This window comes from Alligator sinensis, unplaced genomic scaffold, assembly GCF_000455745.1.
Source record: "Alligator sinensis unplaced genomic scaffold, ASM45574v1 scaffold941_1, whole genome shotgun sequence".
Classification (NCBI taxonomy): Eukaryota; Metazoa; Chordata; order Crocodylia; family Alligatoridae; genus Alligator; species Alligator sinensis.
Genome location: NW_005842163.1, coordinates 1,435,972 through 1,449,972, shown reverse-complemented (window position 1 = coordinate 1,449,972; position 14,001 = coordinate 1,435,972). Strand labels below are relative to the sequence as shown.

Below are 14,001 nucleotides of genomic sequence, written 5' to 3'. Positions count from 1 at the left end.
CAACACCACCAATTACTATGACTGATACCTTATCATTTCCCACAATGAGCAATGCTAATTAAAATTGATTGTGCTGCTGCTCTGGCACAGCAGCAAGTTCCCTTTTTATTTTTTGTTTAAACATGAGCTTATTGTGCCGATTTGGTGAATTAAATGAGGAAAGCTCATTATTCTGATGTTTATTTTCTAACGGGGGTTTTGTGCCGCATTGGAAGCCAGTTACAAATGTCAAAGAAACGGAAGAGCTTAAATAGAATTCATTTTTGGAGTATCAAAACACATGCCTAATAATAATATTTAGCAATTTACACCATAGTGCTTTAGATGTTTCAAACTACTGTAGTGCTCTGTGAGAGAGGCAAACATTTTTACTTCTATTTTCTAGACATTGAAATGAAGAGCGAGACTCTTTGATTCTCAACTTGTATTAATGCACTCAGTCAATCACATTACAGCCGCACACAGCAGATATAACGGAGGTTAAGAGTCAGAATGGTTAAGTCAGTGGCAAGAAGTACTATAAGCTCAAAGCTTATTCAAACCATGTACTTTATCCTAACCTGTGAAGACCGTATTTTTTCCAAGATGGAATCAACAATTGCTTACAATAGCTTGAAAACCAGGGGTTACTGTCTATTCTCACTTGGCCTAGCCTTTTTGTAAACGGATGGTGGTTAGACTGGTTGACATTGTTGTCACAACTGTTCAAAATGTTCACACAAGATCATTTGGTTTTCAGCGAAAGGTTTTTTTTTAACTATTTGTCAAAAACTAAACATGCAAAATCCAACATATTTCAGTTAAACACAAATACTTTGAAATGTATATACCAATGCCTTGTGGGAGCTATAGTTCAGTTGCCTCATGCCCTAATTATCTTTAAAGTAGATGTCCCCAGCTGCACTTCATCTGCTATCACCTACTACTTCTCTTCACCATCAGGGAGGCTGTTATGCGATGTAGGAGTTGCATTTGCCCACACATCACCCATCTGACTGAGCACAGTGAACACATGACGCACTTGAATTACAACTCCGATGCGATACTTAAATAGGATTTCCAAACAGAAAACATTCCAAGTTCGGGATTTTGATACAAAAGTAGAAATTCTCCTTTGAAAACGTTGATGAAAATCGGCTTTTCTGATCAGCTCTAATGGTGTCTCTCTTGAGCAGCTGACTTCAGCTAATCACATGATAACTTGGGCTTCTCCTCCTGAAGACTGAAGTGATCTAAACCAATTGATTCGTCCCATGGTCAATAAGCAAAGAGTTAAATGCTATTGACAGGTAAGACACAGAGATGTCTTTGATATTCCTGTACTTCCCGGTACTTAGCATAGGAAAGAAAGGCATTATCTCAAATATTGTGGTACAGTAGCTGTTAGTAAATGCTGACTTTTTAATGACAAACTTGTACGAGGGTTAAGAATAATGCATGCATAATTTCCGCCTTGACATAGTAATTATCCCACAATGGTGCTGGGCACAGCGCTTGCCTGCTTGGTGTCTTACACCAGGAATAATTTTTGAGCTGAAAAATAATGTTGCTGCTCCAAATAGATTTTTAGAAAGTTAAACTAGGACATTATAATTGTTCCTACTATCAGTCAGGGCAGTATTTTCCCAGGCTAAAAGCAGAAACCATATAAAAAATATTTACTTCGTGTAAATATGTATATAAAATAATCATAAGCAGCAATTAAATTAGTCAGCCACCGTTCAGTCTCACATAATATTCCCTCACTATTTACAGCACATTTAACCATGTGGACTTCCTCTGGGGACAGGGTTTTCTTCTGTTGTTGGTGCTGGCAAGGAGTCACTTCATAAATTAGTGGAGTACTATCGGTATAAGACGGTTACGATCAGAATTTGGCTCATTTTGAATGCCTCCTAAAATTTGCTGGAGTCTTTTATTCTACCGTGTTTGATCAGTGTGTGAGCATCACAGTGCTGTGTGGAAAATAATGGGAACTAATTATTTCATCATCTAATTAAGAGACTCTCATTCTGGCCTCATGGTTCTTGGTTCTCATCCTGCTGGCCTCTTCTTTGATCTCACCTTTTTTTCCCCCTCCCCATCCTTGGTCTGCTTTACCGAATTAAAGTGTAAGGTTTTTGAATGTGAATGGTCAGCGACTGTTTTAATGTGAGTTTATACAGAATCTGGTACAATAGTCACTGCTACAATATCAATACTGCTCCTAATAATAATTCTATTTTTTCTATTCGAGAGACTCCTGATTTTCATCTCCTTGAACCTGAGATGAAAATCCAGCATCCATTGCTGGCAAGAAGTGCCTAAACAATTTTGACACTCAGCATTTCACAGTGTAAATGATAATAGACCCCAGACTATGTTCATATAATTAATTCACAACTAACTTTTCTGTTCTTTCCTGGAAGTATTCATATAAGAGAGTGATGACAAGTCTTTCTTGCCCAAGTGCAGGGCGGCTGGACCCGATGATCTGTCTGGTCGCTTGCAGCCCCTAACTATGAAACTATGAAACTTTCCACCCTGTTTCAAACTGGTGGATATTTACACAGGCATGATTCTTCTCTGACTTTTCTATGACTACTAAGCAGAGTATTTGCCCTTTTACAAAAGGACCTTATAGCATTGTACAAACATGAACGTTTTGTGAGGTCATATGGCTAAGCTGTGCCAATTCAAGTGGTAGAAGCCAGATCTGTTGTCTTCATGTAAGGGTTTGTTCTCAGACAGCCTACACAGGAAATGTTTAGACATTTCCCCAGTGCCAGTAACATGGTTGCTGCACTAGTGTTAATAATATAGGGAATCCCAGCCCACATGCAGCTGTTGCCATATCAACACTATGTGGTATTGTGATATTACCCTTCTCAATGAAGGTCTAGTTGACATGTTTAAACTGAGCAAAGCACATCTTCTCCAGGGATTATGTGCATGTTCACACTGGTAGAAATCAGTCAGTATTACCAATGGCGAGAGATTTTTTTTTGAAGAAATTTTCCAAATATGGACAGGACCTTGGAGGCAGAAATTGGCAATGGAAGCGATTCAGACCAGGACCCTTGAGAAAGGTAAACTAATATTGATGCATAGAAGAACTTTGGGAGAGAAATCTGTGCTTTGCTGTTGGTATATGGTGAATTGTCCACTGAGTCCCCGCGTTCACCAAAGCAGCCCTGTTCTAATCAGCAATGGTTTCCATCCATTGGCAAAATGCAGAGTAGTAAAATGATTGGTCCTAAGTGAAGTTGTTCTAAGCAACTGAAGTTCAGAATTGTTGATATTTTCATCTTGATGATGTCATAAAATAAGCAACTATTTACTCATTCCAAAATTGGACTGCAAAGAAATAGTAAAACCATGTTGTCGGCCATTCTCCCATTGTCGGAGAGCCCTGAAACACTTACAGTGCTTTAGTGTCTTCACGTTGTTTCAGATGTACCATCACATACCTTCTCTAGGACAGTCTTTGAGCCTCAAGCATTTTTAGAAATTAATGTTGATACTTTTGCAATATCAGTTTAAGACTTTTTTATCGGGCAAACCTCATCTGCCTAGATAGGAAGCACAGAGCATTTTGGTGTTTAAAGGAGAAGAGACTGCCCAACAGCATTAACGTTTTATAAAACAAACAAAACACTTTAAATAGCTGTACTAAGTCAACGAATTAAAATGCCAGTGTAAATAAAGAGAACCTGCGCTGTTTATGGCCTGCTTAAGCCTCTCCTCTGTGCACTCAGTATGTGTGTGTGTGCGTGTGCGTGCACACACACACATTACAGGTGGTTTAGGAGTTGGGTCTGTAGCAATTCTGAGTCCTGCCATGCCCTGATATACTCCCAATATTACTAGAGAGAACTGGTTTGGGATAACTGTTTCTCTGCCCGTTCCATTCAAAAAATGTTGCAGACTGTTTAGCTGCAGAGAAATCTCATGCAATTTTTAGAGGGTCATCCTGGGAGTCGACTACATCCACATGAGAATGCTTTCTGCATATAGAAGGGAGTTGCTTTGACATATTTTGTAGGGTGGCAGGTGACTTTTCATATTCATGTTTTGGGTCAGCGTATTTCTGTAATGCATGGCCCCGTCACTGATTTACTTGTAACTGTCAATAGCTACAGGATCGGGGAGACCTGTTGTAGAGCTCCGTGCATTCCCAAACCCAGGGTGGACTCCCTGTTGGGTGAGATCACTGCCCCTCTTTGCAGCAGACCACAAGGCCATTTTTGCATACTTAAATAAAATGGCAACACAGAAAATACCGTGCCTGGTGAGAACAGTTGGTTTTATGAAAACCCCTCAACAGTGAAAGACATATTTTGCTATTATGAATTATCCTATTATATTTTTCTGGAAGAAAATGAGAGTGCCATTTTTTTTGGTGCCAAACAGCTGCCATTGTACAGAATGAGATGTCTGGCCAGCTGTGAGGTTCACGAACATTAATTTGCCCCTCCAGAGTGCTGCATAGCTAATTAGCGCCATCCCTCCAGTTATAGGAAGCACTTAAAAAGAGTCACGAGGGCAGACCTGAAACAATTGCTGGTGTCCAGTGTCACGTAAATAGTGTATTCTGTGCATGCCAAGTAGTGGGATGTGACTTGTTTTTAATTATTGCTTTGTACACAAATTACCAATAGTAAAAAGGAAAAGATGAAGACTAATTGTTATGCTTGAAGTCTAACAATGAAATTAAAACAACAGTTTTAACTGGTCTCTAACCCATACTCTGCCTGCTCTAATTGTGTATTGATATTACCTTCCAATTTTGCCATTGGCAGTTTGTTGCGTTTCCTGTCTCTGAATGCAGCAAGCTTCCTGATACCCAGCGAATGAGAGGTTAGCTGTAGCTCACTTCCTGTCACTCACTTTTCCTTCTCTTCCCTCCCCACCTCCTTCATCTCTTGCATGAGATTGCAAGGGAGCTAAAAATGCTTGCTTGGGAGATATAAAAGGGAGAAGGCTTGGTAGCAATACCAAAAGGAAAAAAAGAAAAATCATGCAGAGACTTATGAACAAGGAAACCTTTCATCTGTCCCCAGTAAATCAACTCAAGTAATAAGAAAAAAAAGAAGAAAAAAAAAAAAAAAAAAGGCCTGCACCTGGAAGGGATTATATGACGTGGTTGCCTGTGATAGTAGAGAACTGAACTAAGTAACCCTGAAGGCTCCTTTTGGTCCTATCTTCCTAATATATTACAGATCTTTGAAAATGTCATAAGAAAATGGGGTAAAAGAGACCTAAATTACCTAATATATTTAGAATTTCAAATGGCCTTTGACGAGAGTCCTCATGAGAGACTGCTAAGAAAAATAAGTCCTTGGGTGAATGGCAAAGTATGATCACAGATCAAAACATCAAAAGGCAGGACACAGATAGGAACAAATGGCAATTTTTTTATCACGGCTAAAGGTTGAGACCAGGGTTCTGGGTTAGTTCCAATGTCATTTAATGTCTTTTTGATTTGAAATGAAAGGTGAGCGGTGAGGTGACTGACTTGGCAGATAACACCAAGTTATTTAGGTTGGTCTAGTCCAGAGAGGACTGTGAAGAACTGCAGAGAGGCTTAAGCCAGGTGAATGTGCAGCACAGATAAAGTTCAGTTTTGATACATGAAAAGAAAGTCTGCAAAGACCTGCAAGACCTCTGTTAAGAATTTGATAAACTATGAAAAAATGACTCTCTCAGTGTTAAGGTAACATTCGGTAATGACCCTTTTGGATCTGCTGATGTTACAAGATATGACCCATTAGCTAGGTAATAGAAGTTACACATTCTGTTTACCGATGACCCTAAGGGTTAATTCCTGCAGCCCTTATTTACTCAGGAAGCCAATGGGAATTTATCACATGGAGCATTTTCAGCGGGCCTTATATTACTGTAGGCATATTCATCAATCATAATATGTGTGTCCTTCAAGACTTCCTGCTGTCCTCCTTGTTAGGGTTGTGTGTTTCCAGAATGACTGTACAGGAATTTGGATTAAGATTGAAAATTCTTCTCCAAGGGAAATGATTGTAAGTTGTGTCTCTATGTGTGTATTCATCACTTTTAAAATAAAAATGCTATTTTGAAGTACTAGACTACCTTGCATTTAAGGAGCTCAAAACACTTCAAAAAGCAATTAAGCCTTGCTCCTGTGTGAGCTACATATCACTGTCCCTGATTTACACCTGGGTAAAGTGAGGCCTCAAGTGGTGAAATCACTTGCCCAAGGTCACACGCAACAAATCATTGACTGGGCTGGGACGCAAGGCGATATCTTCTGATTTACTTTAACCACACTGATCCTAAATATCTGATTTTTTTTTCATTTTAAGCGAAAAATGTAAACCAGAATAAAGAAATATAATTAATCTTTTTGTTTTCCAGCCTGACTTTTGCACTTGAATGTTTTTTCCTGGAAAATTGATTTAAAACACCTTCCAACTTCTGAATTGATTGCAGGCTGCCTTCCAGCTTTCTCCTCTATCTATTTAAACCAGATAGAAGCCACTTGGTGTCTCTTTTTAAACAGGAGGTAAACCCTTGAATGCCCATAATGGGTGAGGGAAACCTTTTAAGGAATTAAAATGTTACATTGTTATGATTTGTGGAATAAAAGCTGAAAAAGAACTACAACATTTAGCTCTGGAATTCCACTTTATGTTTCTCTAATGCGGGCTAAGCTGCCTTACAGCAATCTTTTAAATGTAATGATTAAGACTATAATAGGAAATTCTATACGAAGCAACATTTTTTTTTGCAGCCTAAATAATATGTAGGGCAAGGTTTTAAATGAGGCTAGAGTAATGAGAGCTGTACAATAATTTTGATGATAAATTTCCCTAGAGGATAAAGAGGAAGAACAAAAGCAGGCTGTATTTAATCATGCAAGTTAAAGCAATGCAGACCAATAAATATTTGTAGAGACAGTATATTTTATCTGACCTTTGTGTAATATTGTTCCCTTTATTTGCCTAGAACTGTCAGCTGAAAATTTGGGGTAGTGTGAGATATTGGCAGAGAAATTGGGGAAGAAGTCAAGTGTTTCTTTGATGAAATCCTGTTTTTTATAAGGAATATACACAATGTCTCGTTTTCCTAGTTGAAGAAGGTATCGAATAAGAGGCAGGATCTTTTCCCAGTCCCCAGGCCTTTTTCGGGTAGCATTCAGCTCAAAAGCTTTTTGTGTGTTATTTGTTCCTCCTAGGCTTATACAATGCTTTTTCAGGCCATGTGTCTTGCTTCCTTGATGCTTTAGACTTACTGAAAAATAGGCCTTGATGGGATCTCAGGAGGTCAGCTAGGCTAACCCCCTGCCAAAGACAGGATCAACCCTGCCTAAGCCACTTATCCAAGTGTTTGCCTAACCTGTTCTTAAAAACTTCCGAGAGAGACTCTACAACCACCTGAAGTTATCTGTTGCAACCTTCTGTTTAGTTCTTCCTAATACCCAAGATAAACCTCTCTGGTTGCAATCAAAGATTATTATTACTTCTTTTGTGACCTGTGGCCACAGGGAATAGCTTATCGCCATCCCCTTCATAACTACTCTTCATGTACTTAGACTGTTTTCAAACCCATCCTTGGCTTTCTTTTCTCCAAATTAAATAATCCGATTTCTTCCAACCTTTCCTTGTAAATCAGGTTTGCTAGACCTCTGATCATTTCTGTTACTGTCTGCTGGGCTCTTTCCAATTTCTCGACGTCTTTCTTGAAGTGCGGTGCCCAAAACTGGACACAGTACTCCGGCGGAGGCCTTGGCAGTTCTGAATAGAGGGGAAGAATCATTTCTCAGGATTTGCAGGTGAAAGATTTTTCTCAGCATCTGTGATCTTTTCTACTGCTTGTACATAAGATTTTGCAGAACAATAGCCAGCAACTCTGTCCCCCCCCGCCCCCTTCCACCTTGTCTATACTTCCTTTTTATGTGCTTTTGTTTTGAAGAATATCATGTGTCTGTGTTTAGGGTGGAGGATGCACTTATTTCAACTGTTTTTTATTATGATTATGTTAAATATTGGGCAGTGGTTACCAAAGCACCTGGGGAGGAAGAACCAGCAGCATACCTACAGGCTGTCCAAGATGAACATGGGCCGCCAATGTGGGGATGCGGTCAGGAAGGCCAACCATATCTTGTCATGCATCCACAGATGCATCATGAGCAGGTCCAAGGAGGTGATCCTCCCCCTCTCCCCGACACTGGTCAGGCCGCAGTTGGAGTACTGCATCCAGTTCTGGGCACCGCACTTCAGGAGGGATGTGGACAGCATCGAGAGGGTCCAGAGGAGGACCACCTGCATGATCAGGGGGCAGCAGGGCAGGCCCTACGAGGAGAGGCTATGGGACCTGAACCTGTTCAGCCTCCACAAGAGAAGGCTGAGGGGGGATCTGGTGGCTGTCTACAAACTGGCCAAGGGGGACCAACAGGCAATGGGAGAGTATCTGTTCCCCCGAGCACTACCGGGAGTAACAAGGAATAATGGCCATAAGTTGACGGAGAGTAGATTCAGGACATCAGGAGACACTACTTCACTGTCAGGGCGGCTAGGATCTGGAACCAACTTCCAAGGGAAGAGGTGCTCGCTCCTACCCTGGGGGTCTTCAAAAGGAGACTAGATAATCACCTAGCCGGGGTCGTTTGACCCCAGCATCGTTTCCTGCCCATGGCAGGGGTTCGGACTTGATGATCTGCTCATGTCCCTTCCGACCCTACCTACTATGAAACTGTGACAGCCATTCTCTCCAGTTTCAATCTGCTTTAGCTCAACATACAACTCACATGCACTCCACGGAGACCTGATTCCAAACACCTTTGCTCTGTTGATCAATGTTTGGGATGTATATCGATTTCCAATTTAACTGTGTTAACTTTTTAGCTGTGAAAATGCTCTTGGTACCAGTTTTCACCTTGCCTGATAGTCATTGTACATCAAACCTTATTGTAATAAACCAGGATCTCATCTGGTGAGATGACTAGTTTTAGTGACTTCAGGTCTATAATGTTCTAAGATTTACTTTTCTTATGCAAGCATTATTCTAGCATGAAGTATCTGTGTTTAAGGCAATGACCTGAGAAATGCCTTTATTCTAGCCTGACAGAGTTCCCTTAGTGTTCCTTAATTTATACATCCCATCTTCTAAATGAAATAATAAACTAATTAATAGTGCAGTTGATTGCATTTATGTTGTTTTCTCGTAATAATTCATGCCAAACGAGCCTGATGTCAGCAGATCCGATTACTGTATAGCTGACCTTTATTTAAGCAATAAGACACACATGACAAGCAGTGCATTCCTGTGTGATTATGCCTCCAGTGGTGTTAGGAGGCACAAGGTCAAAAGGCTCAGTGACTTTAACTACCTGAGAAGTGGAGTGTAATCCCCTGGAAATGGGCTGTCTGGAGTGTCTTATTGCTATTTCAGAAAGGGAATTATTTCTTTTGAAAGATAAATGCATGCATTACTTTCTGTAATTGACATGGGTATGACATCACTGACTGCCAATCAGAAAGCCTCTTCATCCAGGGGTCTTAATGCTCTTAATTTCAAATACAGGTTAGGTGAGCAAAGAGGCTTTGTTAGTATGACATATCATCCTCCTTGTTTATTCAACCACATATGCTTGCTTAAGCAAGGAAAGTAAGGCTCACACTTAGGCATGCACACGCCTACAGGATTTTGAACTGCATTCTACTCTGGTTTTTGCACCATCAGCAGAAATATTAACTACATTGTGTTCATATGCTGTGAGTAGAGCTATGTATGCCTAAAAGAACCAGGTTGGCTTTTAGAAGGTCTCAGGTTGCATTTGCAAACTGGCAGTGAATTGGGGTGATGTGGGGGAGGTGGAAGCTGGAGGGAGGTGAGAAGGAAGGCATTGATGTTCAGGTCCTAATGCCTTCCTAGGAATACACCTAAATCCCTGACCTGTATGTCCCTGTAGAGCTGAGGATGGAAGTCTTATCTGCCTTTAGTACTCTGTGCAGCCACTAACTCTGCTTGTCAAAAGGAAAATCGTAGCATGACGCCACTTCTCTGATCATGATGCTTTTCAAGTAGTCTATGCTGGGATGCAGCATGGGCACCAATGCCCAGCTGTTATGTTGCGATGCATTGCTGCCAGTTCATTAGGGTTGATCATAAGTAAGAATCTGTGCCTGACTAAAAGTGGCGTAAGCATTATTTTAAGTTAAACAACGCAAGAAGTCGGAAAGAAAAAGGAGGTGCAGGGCCAGGCAGACACTTGAGTATTCAGGTACTGCAGCTGTGATTTCCAAATCGATGTTTAGCCATCAAACTCTTTCAACCTAGCACAGACTTTTCCTTTTTATTGACAAACATAACTCCAATATAATAAAACCCTCCTAATTTACAGTTATTGTTGATACATAGATGGAACTGAAGCTCTAGCAGCCTGAGGGTGTCAGACCAGGCCGGGGAAAAGTATGATATTTAGCACTGTAGCACTAAACTGACCATGGTACTGGTTGCCCTAATGAAATCTTGGTGTTGCCATTGCTGTAGGTCAACATTACGACTAATTTTCAAAGACGCTCAAGCCAGCTGGGCAAGCCGTCCAAAATTCAATACAATTCCTAGCCTACAGCAGTATTTGCAGGGTTTCCCACACTTAAGTCTGGTCCACCCAGAGCTTTGTATGACAGTGGTGATTAGGGGTGTGATTTATACCAGTGTAGCCATATGGGAACAACTGTAAGTCTAGATATTGTGCAGTAAAAAGACACCTTATCCTTTCTCTTACTAAAATGAGATACGTGGATATATGCACGTTTCAACTGCTTTACGTGAGTCCTTATTCAGTGGCTTGTACCGTTTTAATTACATTATGGCTAGTTACAGACATTCAAAAAACCAGAGGCAGAAATTCCCTGGCAGAAATATAAGTTACGTGGTTTTTTGTAAGCGGTGTAGTTTAGATCAGTAGTGAGCAGATGTGTTTGCCCTTTGGGCGGTGCAGTCTATGTGTGCCGAACCAGTCTGTGTGCCGAACTTCTGTTCTGTTACAGGTGTAGACCAGTTTCCAATCGCTTTTATACTGGTGAAAGTGTAATGTCTGTACCTGGCCTGTGGATGTAAATAAGACAGTACAGCCTTTCTGTGTGTGGACAAAGCTTGAGTAGGCCAGACATCTTTTTAGCCTGGTGAGAGATGCTGTATGGATTGGACAACACTGATTTAAATGGATGTTAAATTGGCAGAGGGAGGGGAGGCAGGTGACACTGTTCTTGGTATGAACTAGAAGCCTAAAGAATACTGTGGAAGTTGGGCAGCTGAGAGGCTATCAGGGAAAAATAAGGGTAAATACTGCACTGTAAAAGGGCAAATATTTATATAGTCTTAAATAAAGTATAGTTATTTATACATGGTATTTCTTACTAATATTTCAGTAATATTTCAAATGTCATGCACGGAAATATCACAGACAGGTGCATTGTAACATCATGATTCATCTCTAGAACTCAATTAACCTGGTGCAACCTTCTGTGTGAAAGTGGGTCCTAAATCTTGATTTTTATAGTGTGTGTGTGTGTGTGTGTGCCCATGTCTTGAAGGTGAACATAATTCTAGACTAGCAAATGCAGTTTCTAATTAGTGTTCTTATTTTTGCTTTAAACAGTGAGCAAGATATGGTGGCCATGAGTAGGATCTAATGTTCATGGTTGGAAGACATTTTTCATGCAGGACCGAGGTAATTCTCTTTCTTTTTTTTACCTATGCAAACCTGCTGCTGTTAATAATGGACATTTTGGGGTGTTCACTGACGATAACCATGACTTGGGATTTTAGGAGATTTCAAGGGCTTTACCTCTGGTTTTCCGTTTCAATTTGCATTCACTGACAAATGAATGTACGTGTGACTGCCCTCTAATACACATGATACATTTCTTAACACCCTTTGGAAATGCTGCCGCTGTAAAGAATTAAATCAAGGTATCTATCTTCTTCATCCTATTAAGTTTTCCTACAGATCTTTTATTCCATCCTGCGCCACTTTTTACTAGGTGCATCTGACATTGGTGACCTAAATAACATACATTACTACTTTGCCTCTAAGATAGTCAAGTAAATACATTCTCTAAAGAGCATAAGCAAACCTTGCTTAAGGGGAAAATAAATTAGGCAACAAGAGAAATGAATGATCCTCCATAATGCATACCCTATAATAAAATAATTGGTATTTTATAAAGGAGACGACTCTAGCAATTTTCAGTTCCCTGCTAGGTATGCTAGAATATGCTATTCAAAAAGGCACAATCAAAACCACCTCTTTCTATTGACAAATGAGAATTATTCACTTTGGTATCTCTTCCTTATTTCTAGAATAGAGCTGGGGGATTTATATGCAAGCTGCCTATCTTCCAACACCATGTTAATTAGAAGCCTTGGTTATTATAATGAAAGTCCCGTAGCTTTCCTGTCATATCTAGCCCCTTGAAATGGAATAGGAACCTTTCTCTCCACTAGGCAATGCTCCTCACTTCTCCCATTATGCAAGCAGAGAACAAGTACCTGTGATTTAATAGCTTTGCAGCTATTAAATAGATTTGCAGCTCATGCTGGGGGGTTGAAAAAAATGGGAGGCAATGCAGTTTGTTGCTGTGCCCTTGGGGAATGGGAGAATGCCCAGGGGATACACATGCTATCACACAGCACTTAACACATGTCCTACCAATATCAGTGATTGAAATGTCAAGAAACAAGGTACAGTGCAGTGGGAGGTGGGACTGGCTCCTCAGATACTGGAGGGGAAGGGGCTTACTTGTGGGGCTGGCAGAGCTGCTCCATATTCTGGCTTTATCTACACTGTTGAGGTACAGACTAGTGCAGGGGGGAACTATCCAGCACCATTTGAGAGAGCCACATCCTCTCATGCAGCCTTTGAAAAGCTGCAGCCTGCTCCCTGTGGCATCCCAGTCGAGTGACTTGCCACCAAGGATGAGCAGGCCTTTACCCTGCCTCCTCCATTTACCCAGGTTTGAAGATGTACCTACCTGCCCCTTGGCAGCTCACCCTGGGTTTCTCCATACCATCACCTTATTGAGAAAAGCCCTTGCAAAGGTGTGCGGAGAGGCTTCTTCTTACATGTGCTCCCACTGGGCACCCATGCAAGGCTCTTTATAGCACTTGGGATGCCTTTTGATATCTCAGCTGCATAACTGCAGTTCCTGATGCTGATAGGTGGAAGTTTTTGGAGTTCAGGAGCTCCCGTGCTGGATCAGTTAATGTAGTGGCAGGTGAGTGCCTTTGAGCACTGCAGAGGTTAGGGCTCCTAGAGTGGGGAGCTGGGGGTGGCAGGCTGCGCACAGGTGTCTTACCTATGCTGAGGACATAAAAACAGTTCCTCGCTGCTGCCGCTGCTGCTCACATAGCTGCTGCCGCCAGGTGCCCCCCTCCCTCCATGTTGCTTTTATAATGACAGAGTCCATGCACCCAGATGCTTCTGCAAGAGCAATGCTATGCAGCTGCTTTTGCTGCTAGTGCACGGACTTCCTGGGGGCACAGGGGGGGATTCTGGTGCCCCTACTAAATTGATGGCAAAGCCTGGGGTCCCACTCGCCCACTCGAAATTACACTGTGGTGTACTGTTGAAAAGAGCGATTGTGTAATTCTCTGTACTGTTCTCTCTGTCTGCTCCCAGTGATAATGAAGGCAGCTTGTGTTATGAGCACAGTGATACAAAGCAGTCTCTCTCATATATCAGAAACACTTCTTATATGGTCTTTAATACACTTTCCATGGTGGGTGCACTCCTTTGAGGTGAGTTATGGATCCATATTGTCATCAGACCAAACTAACTTGTATGCCATCCTTCCTTGTTGTGCGTTACTCTAGATATGTTTTAAAACATATACGTTCCTATATGCTGAAGTTTTCTCCTGGCTTGCAGGTAAATCTGGGTCTTAACTTGGGCTTTAAGCTGGGCACCTGGGTCTTTTTCATAGCAACTCATGCATTGCCTTATTCTGCCATGCAGGTGATGCTTTGATACTTGTA

At 41.2% G+C, this 14,001-nt stretch overlaps 1 protein-coding gene across 2 annotated transcripts in view; it reads left to right on the top strand.

The window, feature by feature from the left end:
• The first annotated feature begins 11,618 nt into the window (after positions 1-11,618).
• DAB1 (DAB1, reelin adaptor protein) overlaps positions 11,619-14,001 on the top strand; it is a 430,025-nt gene continuing 427,642 nt past the window's right edge. Inside the window, exon 1 of one of the 2 annotated variants that reach the window (XM_025206587.1) lies at positions 11,619-11,695. The gene's annotated coding sequence lies outside the window, so the exon portion shown is untranslated. The remainder of the gene's footprint in view (positions 11,696-14,001) is intronic. The other variant, XM_025206586.1, reaches the window with a different exon arrangement.